Source organism: Lutra lutra, chromosome 6, assembly GCF_902655055.1.
Source record: "Lutra lutra chromosome 6, mLutLut1.2, whole genome shotgun sequence".
Classification (NCBI taxonomy): Eukaryota; Metazoa; Chordata; class Mammalia; order Carnivora; family Mustelidae; genus Lutra; species Lutra lutra.
In genome coordinates, this window is record NC_062283.1 from 152,127,873 (window position 1) to 152,138,888 (window position 11,016).

The 11,016-nt window shown below is 49.4% G+C and overlaps 1 long non-coding RNA gene across 1 annotated transcript; it reads left to right on the forward strand.

Moving 5' to 3' along the window:
- Window positions 1-3,786: 3,786 nt before the first annotated feature.
- Window positions 3,787-8,434, forward strand: LOC125103209 (uncharacterized). Its single transcript, XR_007128321.1, has 3 exons — window positions 3,787-4,847; window positions 6,436-7,302; window positions 7,485-8,434. It is a non-coding gene; the product is annotated as an uncharacterized LOC125103209 (long non-coding RNA).
- Window positions 8,435-11,016: the final 2,582 nt, after the last annotated feature.

The following is an 11,016-nucleotide window of genomic DNA, read 5'->3' on the forward strand; positions in this document are numbered from 1 at the left end:
TTTTTGAAAGAATCAATAAGATCGATAAACCATTGGCCACACTAATCCAAAGAAAAGAGAGAAAGCCCAAATTAATAAAATTATGAATGAAAAGGGAGAAATCACAACTAACACCAAGGAAGTAGAAACAATCATCAGAAGTTATTATCAACAGTTATATACCAATATAACTGTGTGTAAGCAACCTAGATGAAATGGATGCATTCCTGGAAAACTATAAACTCCCAAAATTGAACCAGGAAGAAATTGACAACCTGAATAGACCGATATCTAGTAACGAGATTGAAGCGGTGATCAAAAACCTCCCAAAAAACAAGAGCCCAGGACCTGATGGATTCCCTGGGGAATTCTACCAAACTTTCAAAGAAGAAATGACACCTATTCTCCTGAAGCTGATTCAAAAAATTGAAGCAGAAGGAAAACTTCCAGACTCTTTTTATGAAGCTAGCATTACCCTGACCCCCAAACCAGGCAAAGACCCTACCATAAAGGAGAATTTCAGACCAATATCCCTGAGAAATATGGATGCTGAGATTCTCAACAAGATCCTAGCAAACAGAATCCAACAGCACCTTAAAAAGATTATCCACCATGACCGGGTGGGATTCATCCCTGGGTTACAAGGATGGTTCAACATTCACAAATCAATCAATGTGATAGAACAAATCAATAAGAGAAGAGAGAAGAACCACATGGTCCTCTCAATTGATGCAGAAAAAGCATTTGACAAGATACAGCATCCGTTCCTGATTAAAATGCTTCAAAGTATGGGGATAGAGGGAACATTCCTGAACTTCATAAAATCTATCTATGAAAGACCCACAGCAGATATCATCCTCAATGGGAAAAAGCTTGCAGCCTTCCCGTTGAGATCAGGAGCACGACAAGGATGCCCACTCTCACCACTCTTGTTCAACATAGTATTAGAAGTCCTAGCAACAGCAATCAGACAACAAAGAGAAATAAAAGGTATCCAAATTGGCAATGAAGAAGTCAAACTCTCTCTCTTCGCAGATGACATGATTCTTCATATGGAAAACCCAAAAGACTCCACCCCCAAACTACTAGAACTCACACAGCAATTCAGTAACGTGGCAGGATACAAAGTCAATGTACAGAAATCAGTTGCTTTCTTATACACTAGCAATGAAAACACCAAAAGGGAAATTAGAGAATCGATTCCATTTACTATAGCATCAAAAACCATAAGATACCTGGGAATAAACCTAACCAAAGAGGTAAAGGATGTGTACTGGAGGAACTACAGAACACTCATGAAAGAAACTGAAGAAGACAGACATCTGTTTGTAAGTGCTAATATGTTACTAAGTATCTGAAGAAAGTTAAGAGCCTGGAAAGGAAACTGGGGTCAAACATTCCACAAACTGTGATTCAGTTGGTTCTCCCTGGAGTTGTTCAGTGTACATCCTGTGCAACAATGAGCAGCAGGCTGGCTTACAGTTACTCACATGGAAGTTAACACTCAGGTGCCCAGGGGGCTGTGGCTGTGGACACCTGGTGCAGGTGTGGACGCCTGGTCCAGAATACATGTGGATTGGAGAGGTTGTTTATGTGGGGGTATGGATGGCAACCAGGGTGGGTCAGAACCAAACCAAGGGCAGAGGGCAGCTACTCCAGATGGCAGCAGTGGTTACTGGAGACTTGATTGACAGAGGGAGGATTGATCAAATAGGTAAATATCCCGACGACTTTAGAAGCCATGTTTCTCATGGTGAGAAGGAAGTTACCAGTACGGAAAGAGAGAAGACTGGATTGAATCCTACAGCGCTGAGTTAAAATTGGAGATATTTGTGGGAGGCCTGGTTTCAATGTATGTGGGTTAGATGCAGATACAAGTAGAGAGGTAAATGTGTGTGTGTGCACTCACATGTGAGTGTGTGTGTGTGTGTGTGTGTGTGTGTGTGTGCAGACATAAATGCATCCCCCAGCTTTTCCACGCAGAGGATCTGGGAGCAGACAGCCCCATAGCCAAGAACATCTAGAGCCCAGGGACCTGTTTCTGCATCCCCTTCTCCATGGAATAGAACCAGGCTTGGAGGAAGGGCAGCTTCCAGGGCTGGGGCTCGGGCAGGGCACACGGGCTGAGAGCAGGAAGCAAGACGCTCCGACAGTGACGTGGTGTTGAGCGGACACGGTGGCCAGCTCGAGGGGGGCTCCTAAAGGTCAAGTCTGGAGTACCTGCACGTCAGCATAAGTGACGATACTGATAACAATTAAATAACAGCGGGTCATCAATAACCCACCGAGTCAAACAGGACCCCGGGAGCCTGCACTGACATCAGTGAACAGGGAAGAGGGGAAGCCATTAGCAAAGTGGCAGCGTGTGGATGTGGAAAGACGGGTGAACGGAGAGTCACCGCTGGACGCTCCAAGAAAGCAATTGAGGAAATGCCCAGGTGCGCTGCACCCTGTGGGTGGAAGGTGGATGAGGAGGGGACGCTTACAGAGTTTGCCGGCTTCTCTTCTTCAAGGACTTCCTCATTCCAAAGTGAGAAAGAATGACCTGAGAGTGCTGGAGTCTGCCAGATGCCCCTTCATCTCGCCATTGCTGTTAAACTGAGCCCCGGACAATCCCAGACTCGCAAATCCCAGCCTCGCACAGTCCCAGCCGCGCACAGTCCCAGCCCCGCAGCATCGGCTAGGACCCTGTGCAAAGAGCACAGCCTCACTCCTGTGATGTTTCTGCCGGAACGGCGTGTCCCACATCTAGTGACAAGGAAACCCTGCACAAGCTCAAACGGAGGGACATCCTCCAGTCTGAAGTGCCAGGGGTTAAGGTCATGAGACCTGGGAAGCCTGATTTTGAAAGATCCCTTGAGAACAAAGCATCCCACATGAGTGTGCCCTGGCCCTTTCTGAATGGCTTTGGTGGGACGACATGAGGGGACCGGGACGGTCTGTGCGGATTGCAAAGCCGTATTGGTTCCTGCGCCCTGCTACCTACCGATCAATCCTCACCGCTTCTGTGTAAGACTGCGGAATGCATACCAGCCGCAGTTTCCTCTACGTGTTCTGCCCGATTAGAAATGTAAGATGAGAGGCTGTTGAGAAAGATGGAATCTTAGCAAAAGCGAGAGCTGTGAAGGTGGGTTTGGAAGACGTTGTTTCACGGGGACTGAGTCAGGAGGGAAGTGTGTTCGGTGGTCGGAAAGTGCGGACCGTGGAGGAAGCGTTTTATTTTCATCACGATTGTCCTCGTGGCTTCAGACGTTTGGGGACCTGCTCTGTTTCACAATTACGTTTCCATTTATTTCCACGAATTAACTTTCTGTTTCATCTGACCCCGTGCTGGTTCCCAGGTGCTACCGTAAACGGGTGACGCCCCGAAAAGCGGAACGCCCTCAGGCAACACGGTTAGAAGTTCAACCTTGGGAGGCATGAAGGTGGTGCGGGGGAGTCTAGTGGCATTGCCCGGCTCGTTCGGAATTTAACTTAGACTTCACGTTGGTCCCTTGTCTTAAGAGAACCTGGGAGGGAAAAGGGGCAGATGAAAGGTTGAGGCTTTTTGTTCTAATCATTGAAGCTTTGCTTTTAGTTAATAATCATGTCAATCCTATACGTAATAACAGGTGCTGGCAGACAACTGTTCTAAATAATGAGAGCTTTTCTTTTTTTCTTAAAGATTTTATTTATTTATTTGACAGAGGTCACAAGTAGGCAGAGAGGCAGGCAGAGAGAGAGGGGGAAGCAGGCTCCCCGCTGAGCAGAGAGCCCGATGCAGGGCTCGATCCCAGGACCCTGAGACCATGACCTGAGCCAAAGGCAGACACTTAACCCACTGAGCCACCCAAGTGCCCCTAAATAATGAGATCTTAATGCACACAAAGGGAGGCCATGACCGCGAGGATGGGAAGGACTAGCCTTCATTATTCATGCCCACACAGCCTCTCCAACTCCCTCGTGCATGCAGGAACACATCTCCTTCAATGCAAGTGTTATCTGTCACTAACGGTTCTTATTTAAAGATAATGGAGTCCCACGACATTGCTCTGTTTGGCTGGAGGAGGCAGAAAGCGGGCCCTCGTTATTCTTCAGGAGTGACTGAATGCTGTGGGCAGCGTGGGTCCCCAGAGACGCTAAGGAAGCTGACAGCCCGGTGGCTTGGTGGCTCGCTCTGCCCCGGTCCCATCTGGCATCCTTACAAGTGTGTATTTCAACAAACCAAAACAAAATGTTTAACCGTACATATTTTTTTGTATGTATTGAAAAGCAGTGTAAGTATTGAAACAATAAAAACATGTTTATCTCAGGGTCATGTTGACAAGTTTGTAAGTTCTCAGTTTGGGGTTTTTGCTAGAAGCCGGGCTTGGCTTTGAGGTGGGACTAGTTCTGTTTCTTTCCGGTTTTATTTCCGGTTCTGTTTATTTTTCAGATAACTCAATTATTCCAAGTGGTAAAAAGTCCAGTCGGCCGTCGCAGGGGAGAACAACTCAGAGTCGCCTCCCAAGTTCGCGCTCAGGCGCAGCCGTGGGCTTTCGTGCAATAGTCCATGGTGCAGTGTCTGGGGGATGCTCGGAGCTGCCACACCCCTGGGTGTGCCTTTGCTTTGGTGACCTCCCAGGTTTCTAACAGTGCTCTTGGCCCCCTGCCATAATGACTGCCGTCTCAGTGCTGAATTCTAAAGACCATTTCTCTCCTCCATTCCCATGGAGCACGTCTGATCCATGCCTCATACAGGCCCCACGGTTTTCCCTGATGTTTGGGGGTGTTAGAGCGCTGGCTATGTCACAGAAAAGGCCAGAACAACCTAAAATCCAATATCGGAAATTTCTGCCCCCAAATTCATGGTACTTTCTCCGAATAATATCTCCCAGACCCCAGCCCAGGTAAGTCTCTGGATCTACATTTGATGTCTAAGAGTACCCATTAGTAGGCTTTCCGGATCAATACAGGTAGGAGACCGTAAGATCACTTATGCTCTACTGAGAACAAGCCGGCAATTTTAGGAGGCAACTTTTGCTTAAGTAGCTTTCTTTTCTTTTCTTTTTTTTTTTTTTAACCTTGCTGAAATGCATCTGCAGTAAACAGCCTAATGCTGTAATTACTATTATCATTACTACTCTGCACACAGGTTTGCTTGCTAAGTATCAGAGTGTTAGAATGTATCAGATGCCTAAGAAAGTAAGTTAGGGTAAAAAAAAAAAGCGTTGGTTCTGTAGATAATAGTAGAATTCAATAATCAATTGTCCTGAGAACTAGCTGGGCCAAAACTAAGAAAGAGGTAAAACAAAATTTAAACGTGTTTGGTGTAAAAGACCACCATAGATTTTCTTTGGACACTTATTTATTTATTTGAGAGAGAGAGCAGGAGCAGAGAGGAGAGGGAGTCTCCAGCAGACTCCATGCTGAGTGGGGAGCCCAATGCCGGGCTCCATCTCACGCCCCGAGACCATGACCTGAGCTGAAACCAACAGTCAGATACTGAACCAAATGCCCTGCCCAGGCTCCCCCATCATGGCCTTTTAGAGGAGCCTGGGCTCCTCTAAACCATGCACAATCTACAAACTTTTGTGGTTGACATCAAGGAGGACCTTTCACCCAGTCACGATGTAGTCTTTGGTACCAGTGTGAGAGACAAGACTGGGGGTTCGATGGACACTGTCTGAAGCTGCAAGGTGATCATTAGTTTCTTTCCTTCTCTCTTTTTTTCAACTAGCCTACCTTTGGGCCATCCCCAGAGTGTTCTGGGGGGCGGTCTGTCCTTGGGCCATCACTGGAGTGTTCTGGGTAGAGTGTTCTGGGTGGAGTGGGTGGAAGGTGGTAGAACATTGGCACATTCTCTGTCTTACTCAGTTGGTCAAACCACAGCTCCGCTTGAGTTAAGGTCTCCTCCTACACTGTTCCTGTGCCCACAGCATGGGTGGGATATATCTAGAAAAAGAGGGCAAACAGTGGTAGTGGCTGCTTGCCGATTGTGCCTGGCAGTAGGGAATTCTCTGTCTTTTCCTCCAAATGGCTTCCTCCTTCCTATTTCTCTCAGGTTAAGACCTGACACCTCGGTTTCCATCTTTACGCTCAGGGGATGACGTGGTTTCCTGTTCACTGAGAACACAGGAACCATCAGGAAGGAACCTGCATAAGCACCTCCCCACCCCCCACCCCCAGCCTCTGCATCCACAGACGCTGCCTTGTCGCCCACGACTACACCGTGGGAGAGCAGCCCTGCTCCTTCCCCAGTCCGGCCCCTCCCCGCGCTTGCTCCAGCCCCCTTGGTCTACTCCACCATGGAGAGCAAGGCCTTCTCCCACCCTCTTGCACGGGCAAGATTTTCTTCTTTACGGGCCTTTCCCACCCATAGACAAACCTGACTCTGATCTCCTGCATCTTAACAAAATATTTTTGACTCTAATAATATCTCAGCAAATTCCCTGAGATAAATGTTCATATTCTCCCCTCTCTTTAATTCTCCCACAGACAGGTTTTTTTCTCTACACCACTCAACGCAACCGTGGCAAGTCTGCAATGATTTGCATGCTGCTAATTGGTCTACTGGACCCTGTTTTCAGTTCTGTGTTGCTGGATCTGCCAGCAGCACTGACATGGTGGACCACCTGCTCCTTCTTGAAACACACTTGCACTTGGCCTCCAGATCTCAGAACCTGGGCCTCTTCTCTTGTCATCTGCGCCCACTCCCTTGGTGACGGCATAAGGGATGAGCCTCTAGCCAGGACTCTGTCTGACCTCCGTGTGAAAAGAGACGTCTGTGTACTGGACATCGCCACTGGGCTAGTCTACTTGTTATCCAGCTTCCCAAGTCCCTAACCAACCTCCTGGTCTTCTCCCTCATCCTCACCCTGCCTTTGCCTCGGTGTTTCCTGCCGCACCCATGAGCTCCCTGTCTCCATCATTGCAGGAGAACACCTTGGAGTCACCTTTTGTGTTGTCTTTTCTCTTAAACCACTATATCCGGCAAATCCAGCAAAACCACTCTATCTGTCAGCAGATCCTGCTGGCATTTTCTTCGAAACGCGCCCAATTTCTGTTACAGGAGCCGGTGTCCTCACTGCACCTCAGTCTCCCTAATCCATTTTTAACGTTTTCCCCGGAGTAATCTCCTTACATTGTAGATCAGGTGACACCACTCAGAACCTTCCACTAGCCTTCCACCTCACGCTGGCAGGAAGGTAAAGTCACCACCATGGGCTCCAAGGCTCCATGACAGGGAACCTATCACCTCCTTGCCTATTTGGCTTCAACGCCCAGTGCCCTCTCCTGGCTCAAGGCAGCCGCCCAGCATCACACCTCCTCGAAGTTCCTTCATCCCGACTCGCTCCTCCCCAGGTAAGCAAACGCACGGCTCCCGCCCACCCTCCTCCAGGCTCTACTCGAGTGTTGCCTTATCCGTGAATCCTGCCCCGTGACTCCACGTACAACAGCCTCAGCGATCCCCATCTGACCCTCTGTGGCGCTTGTCACCATCTACCAGACTAAGTATCTTTTTATGTATTTTGTCTACTGTCCAGCTCCCATGACTGGAATATGAGCCCCACGAGGTCAAGGATTTTGTGCACTTTATTCACCACTGCAACCCTTTGGCCTGGAAAAGTGCCCATAGTGGATGCTCAGTGTTTGTTGAAGGAGCGAAAGCATTGAGGTATGGTGTGAGGAGGACTTAGAAGACCCAAGTCTTGACTTTCGGAATCCACGATTTCTGATGTATGTACTTTGGGGCGAATCACTAACATTCCTATGTGCTCGTCTCCTTCCATCTGTAAAATGTTTCTATTTGTAAAATACTTCACCCAACTTATTTGTCAGGATTAAACAAAGTGATAAATGTGAAAAATACCTTCTAATTTCTACTACACAGAGGCTAATTAACTTGCACAACACCATTTACGAGCACGTGAGAAGGAAAGGAAATGGACAGACCAGATGTATAGTCTCCCTTTTGCCCAATGGAGTCTTGTGTTTTGTATCAAGGGCCACTTTGGGACCTTTCTCGAGGTATTTATGGCTTGAATAATGTTTATTTTAGATAGGTGGAGAACGTATTTCAGGTCATCCCTCAAACCAGAGGGCTTTTTCCAAACTGAATTTTGACAGTTGCTCTGGGGCTGTGAAGACTCAGTTTCTGCTCTTCCTAAATAGGTCAAGTCACGGTGTGATAGCCACATGCTGTAGAAAAAGGTTAGTGAGACAATGGGTGGGATTTCTCCTTTGAAATTGGGTTATGCCTGCTCTCGGAGATGGTCACAGGCCTGCAGAATTTGTGACACGCTGGTTCTCTAGTCATTATATTTTTACCATAAAAGCATTAGTCACATTTTTTTCTGGCTTTTTATTCTCTTAAGAACAGAAACGTGGGTAGTCGATGATAAAGTTCATTCGGTATTGTGTGGAGCTTTTCAGAGAACTTTATAATCATTCTAATTAATTTGGAATTTCCAAGAATAAAAAAAATAGTCCCCAGACTAATAATTCTGAAACAAAAAGAATTTATAGGTAAAATTGAAATGATCGAGTGACCTACTTGTGTACACTTGTCTTCCTTCCTGCACCTCATTTGTTACCTTTACGTGATCTGAAGTACGTGCCGGCGGAGTAAACGCTGTGGTGAGGGAGTTCACCCCACCGCCCGGCCCGTGGGCACAGAGCGAGAGTAGTCGCTCAGAAGGTGGCCGAGCTGTGAGCATTAGGCCGTCCACCGTGGGGGGACCCTGGAGAGGCGAAGCCCACCTGCTGTCTCACGCCGCACCGAGAAGGCCGGGCCGCTTCCACCCGGGAGGAGAGATCTACAGATTTAAGAAATCTGAAATTTAAGGGGAAAGTTCAGTGGCTGCTCATTTGCAGAACAAAAAGCGACTTGTCCTTGGTGAGTTTTTGTTTTGTTTTGGAATTCAGAAAACACTGCGTCTGCGCCGTCTTGGTCACGGTTTCAGGCTACGAAGGTAAAAGCAAACATTGCAGGGCCCGCTTCATCGAGTCGGACCTTGGCCGATCGCTTATTCACACAACTTTGGTTGTGGCTTGGGGACGGAGAAGGACTCGGGCTTGTATCGGGCCTGTTGGGAGCCGCACGCTGTTCTAGAGACTTTACATTTAGTTTAGGGAGTCCTGATGGCAGTCCCGGGCGCAGGTGTGACTCAGGACAAGCACTCAGGATCGGTGTGGGGCCAAGAGATTTGAGTCCGGGTTCGTCCGATTCCGGAGTCTGTGCTCTCTATCTCATGAAGATGTTAAGTACGACCTTCAGGTGCTTGGGACCCGAGGCTGGCGGCTTGTACCTTGAAAGCCTGTCGCATTGGCAAGGAACCCCGTTTTGAGGGCAGTCAGCCGTATGAGCCATAGCCGTGAGGGAGAGATGCGGATTCTGTAAACCCAGGCCCAACACAGTCTCCCTGGCTCAGTGCGCACCGTGGGCCCTGGGCTGTGTTCCAGGACAGGTGCTGGTGCTTCTGCACCTGGATGGTGTGTGGAGCAGGTGTGAGGCTGCGAGGGGTGGGTGGGGGGACGGACTGCTGTGGAAGGGCAGGAAAGGCAGGGGACGGGGCAGGAGCCAGTCCCGTGAGGACAGAGAAGAGAGCCGGCGGGAGGAGGGGCAGGCGAGCCTGGGGCCCGGTCCGCAGAGGGGGTGAGGCTGGGTGTGAGCGGACATCCACATGTGTGCACCCCTGGGTCTGGTTCAAGAGAACGCACCCAGCTCTGATTCATGGGAAGGTGTTCTTGTGATAACATCGCCTTCCAGGCGAAAGTGACAAACGCGTGGCAATGAGTTTCACCGTGTTGTGGGTTCCTGCATTGATGTCATTTAAAAAATACTGTAATTGTATTTAGATGACAATATGGGGGATGTCTGCTTTAATCATGCGTTCTGTTTTCTCTTATTAAGTGTTTTAACCCTTGCGAGCTTTCCTCTATCTGGAGGTCTCTTATCTAATAATAGACTCTTTAAGACAAACTGAGAAAGAGGAAGTGAACCCCAAAAGAGACAGCAGCCGAAACAAACACCACAAAGCCCATAGCCTGAAGCCTGTGAGTGTTTCTCTCCGGGGAGACCCTCGGGTGCACACTCGGAGGTGCTGGCTCTTACTTTAGGTGCAGTTCCGAGAGGCTGGCGACTGGGTTTCCCAGCACAGAGCTTATTGGAAGAGGAAAGGTCACCTGCTGGGGTCAGAGGCTGGGAGCAGCGGGCTGATGGGCTGGCTTCCAGTGCAAGCTGGGATGGAGAATTCCCAAACAAGCTTGATATGCTCACCCTGGGGTCATTCAGTGTAGACAAGCAAAAGGTCCCGAGTATTTGAGCAATCTCTGGGTGCAGTTTGGGGCATGGCTGCAGAGGGGAAAGGCTGCACCAGTACTGGGGGCTGTGAAGGGCACGGAGCTGGGGCTGGACGACGGCGATGTGCCTGGAAGACCTGTTTGAGCAGGAAACTCATGGATCAGGTCTCTAATCTTAAAATACGGATTTGTACACAATCAGCCTTAGTTGACAGGTGACGTAGGGCACGTTTCCAAGAGCAAGAGTGGGCAGAGCGGACACCGGCGGATGCTCTGGTGTCTCGTCCCACCCTCAGGGGACGTGATGGCCATGCACGGTTTCACCATCTGAAAAGGATTCCATCCCTGGGGCGACTGAGTGTTTCCAAAAGAAATACATTCCTTTTTACCTTCCAGACATTGTTTGGGAAGCAGAATGTGCAGATGGCAGTGGGGAGGAAGAGAACCGCATGGAGAGGGAACGCAGGTGTCGAAGGCAGGGCAGGCTGGGGAGGGGGGAAGAGACGCAAAGAAGAAGCTCGAGGTGACACGTGGAGGCTGCGAGGGGGGTGCGGCCACCTAGGAGCAGGGCGGGGCTGGCAGCACCACCACGGTGGTGGCCCTGGGTGCGGTAGGACCTCATCCAGGAAAGGGTCCCAACTACTCTGAGCAGGTTCGCCCGCGCGTGGGTGTGTGGTGTCCTGGGGGCGGGGTGGGCATGGCCTCTGGGACCCCCGCTCAGCACCTTTCTCCCGCGTTGGGCTCCCAGGTCGCAAGCCCTCCGTGCTGCTCCCA